Consider the following 3,470-nt stretch of genomic DNA (forward strand, 5'->3'; position numbering starts at 1 on the left):
TACACACTCAAAGAATCAATTAACATATGGGCCAATGAGCTGAGCAGTTACTTCTTAAAAGAAGGACAAAGGAACAATCAATAAAGAAATGCTCAGTATCTCAGGCCATACAGGAAACACAAATGGAAATGACATTGAGATTACAACTCAGTCTCCTCAGTCAGAGTAACCATCATCAAAAGCACTAATAACAAATTCTGACAAAGATGCAGGGGGAAAGAACCCCTCATACACTGTTGGAGAGAATGTCACCTTGTACGGCCACTGTGGAAATCAGGGAAGAAGTTGCTCAAAAAGTTAACAAAACTAAAACCTACACTATAATCCAGAACTGCAAAGGAATATGAATCAGGATACCACAGAGACAGGGGAAGAATTAACAATTTTCACAGTAGATAAGGTATGAAATGGCCAAAATACCCTACAATAGATGCCTACATCCAGGACATGTGAGCTACACATGCACTCACGCACGCTGTGCACACACACATGCTGACAGACAAACCAACACGCAGAGACACACCCTGGTCTACTGAGTCATCCCTCACACACCGGATTATGCAGTCATAATGAAATTACGAAGCAGTGCACAGTGGCGTGGGGGGCCCTGTGCAGACCCGCGTGTGGCGCTGGCCTGAGTGCGAGTTTCGCCACTGCGGCCGCTCAGAAACCAAGGCTGTCAGCGCAGCCATGACCAGCAATGACGAATGTTTCAGTTGTGGCCAAGCTGGCCACTGGGCCAGGGAATGCCCTACTGTTGCGAGACGGGGGCGAGGAGGACCGAGGGGCTGGGGCAGAGGGCTCCAGGTTTATCCCGCATCCCTGGTAGACTTCTGCTACCGCTGCGGGGAGTCCGGACACCTTGTCAGGGACTGTGATCTGGAGGAGGACGCCTGCTACAACTGCGGCGCAGGCGGCCACATCGCCAAGGACTGCAAGGAGCCCAAGAGAGAGCGGCAGCAGAGCTGCTACAACTGCGGCAGACTAGGCCACCTGGCTCGAGACTGCCAGCAGGCAGATGACCTCAAGTGCTATTGTTGTGGCCAACCTGGCCATATGCAGAAAGACTGCCACAAGGTGCAGTGTTACAAGTGCGGGGAACACGGACATGTGGCCATCAATTGCAAGAAAGTATTAGAAGTCAGCTGTTACCGCTGTGGTGAGACTGGACATTTCGCCCGGGAATGCACCATTGAGGCTTCGGCCTAATTCTTTTCCAGCATCGCCCCTCCTCATTTCTGCTGATAGTGTATTAATTTCTCTGATACTCTTTGCTGGCCAAAGTTGGCCGGTGGAGGCTACTCCCAGGCTAGTGAGCTTTAATTGCTATGTAAAAGGTGGAAAGGGGGTAGACAAATTAAAAAACAAAAATGATTTTCTGAATTTAACTAGGTCTTGTGTATAATGTTTTGTTATAGGAACCCTTTCTGAGTCTCGGATGAATAGGAATTGTGGGGTGGGAAGAGTGGAGTCAGATCATTAAGCCCATCCTGGTTTTCTTAAATATTTCCACATAAGATGTAAAACCAAATCTAGAAATCTCTATGAACTTCCATTAGTTACTTCAATTTTATCATAACAAAGGCCTTGTGTTGCCTGACCTCAGGAGCTACTAAATAACATCAAGTCTCATCTGTGACAGGCCACTGTGGGATAGACATGTAAGTCACTGTAAATGAAATGAGAAGGACAACATATGTGTTGAAGTGTATTGGAAAGAAATTGGAATAAATACCTAAACTGGTACAGCTTCATTGCAGGACTGCTGCTGAGTATACAAATCATGATGACCAAGATTCAAAACACATATTTTCTTTTTTAAAAATAATTTTTATTGTGATTAAGTGATTACATAAATTTCACAAATTTCACAGTTTTGTGAGATAGTGATACTTAGTTGAAGTCACACATTCTAACCTTCATGAGGCAAAGTTTCATTATCGTGATCTATAATGTTTATGAATTCTAAGAGCTTTGACAATACAACTACTTCTTCCACATCGGGTAGTATGTACATTTCTTTCCTTTTGCTTAGTGTAAGCTGTTCCCTCTCTCCCTCCCTCCCATTGCTGCCCTTGAGCTGCTTAGTTAGTTTTCATCAATGTCCAGTGCAGCTGATGGGCCCTTCTATTGTATGTTTTCTCCTAATTCCCTATAACTCTGTGCCCTCTTCCTAGCTTCCCTCAGATGTGCACATATGTATGCCATATATGTGGTCAACAACATGGGGTCATTTAGCAATGATAGGACAAGATGAGTGGAGGTCCTTTGTTTCTCCAGTCCTGTTTACTTTGTTGTATCTCCTTGCATTCTGTATTTCACATCCACATATCAGGGAGACCATGTGCTCTTTGCCTCTTTGCTCTTGGTTTACCTCATTCAAAGTGGTTTTTTCTACTTCCATCCATTTCTGAGCAAATGACATTATTTTGTGCTTTCTAATGGCTGCATAATATTCCATTGTAGATAGGTACCACAGTTTTTGGATCCACTCATCTGTAGTGGGGCATCTGGGTTGTTTCCATAACTTGGCTATGGGAAAACACACATTTTCAAATACTAAATCTAAAACCCAAAGATAATATTGATCCTCAGAGCTAGCATAATTAGGATTAATTCATTCAGGAATTGCAGAGAAATGCATTTTACAGAAGTGAAGATGTTATTTTTGTATAATATTATCACTTAAATAGCTGGGTTTTATTTGTTCTAATCATTTGTTTTTACATCAGATGGAAAAAGAAACTGAGTCCTAGAAAATACAAAAGTAATTTTAAACTATAGACTGCTTGTGTGGCAAGATGGTGAAACACTTTGGAGGACCCTGAAAGAGAACAGCTGAAGGAATACACCTGCAGGATCAGTCCCATTTCCCACATCAAAGGCACTACCCATAGAAAGGAAGGCTGAGGTTCAGGAGGGTCGAATTCCCACCACAAAGGGGCTAACCCACACAGACTCCTTGCTCAATATTCCTGAAAACACCTCGCCTAAGTTACAAACAAAAAAAGGCCCTGGTAAGGTGAGATTGGATGGAGACCTCAGATTATTACATGAAGCCATTTGCCTGCTTGATCCCATTGTCCAAAATTTATATATTATCCTGGCCCAGATACTCTCAAGTACCAACAATTCCCTTAAAAGATCTTAAATCAATTAAGCAGCACCTAGGGACAGTTCAAAGATTAATTTGGTACACTAATGTAAAGCCCAGCTTTCTATCAGGGATATTTTTTAAAATATTCTGCTCTTGGTAACCTGTACTTGTTTCCAAGTAGAGCCTGTGTTTATTGTTGCAACTTTCTCATATGTGTGTCTGGCTGTCCAGGGTTTTCTGGTGATGCCCAGGTCTTTTCTGTATCACTATGCTGTGGAATAGATGTTTACTTCGTGGTCTTTGTCTTTCTATTTTTAAAAAACGATTATAGAAAAGCTGAGATTTGCACATGGATATAAAGAGCATATAGTAG

At 42.6% G+C, this 3,470-nt stretch overlaps 1 pseudogene; it reads left to right on the top strand.

Moving 5' to 3' along the window:
- The first annotated feature begins 672 nt into the window (after positions 1–672).
- On the top strand, positions 673–1,342 carry LOC138839596 (CCHC-type zinc finger nucleic acid binding protein pseudogene; annotated as a pseudogene).
- The last annotated feature ends 2,128 nt before the right edge of the window (positions 1,343–3,470 follow it).

This window comes from Dipodomys merriami, unplaced genomic scaffold, assembly GCF_024711535.1.
Source record: "Dipodomys merriami isolate MVZ:Mamm:240054 unplaced genomic scaffold, mDipMer1.0.p SCAF_3, whole genome shotgun sequence".
In the NCBI taxonomy this organism is placed as follows: domain Eukaryota; kingdom Metazoa; phylum Chordata; class Mammalia; order Rodentia; family Heteromyidae; genus Dipodomys; species Dipodomys merriami.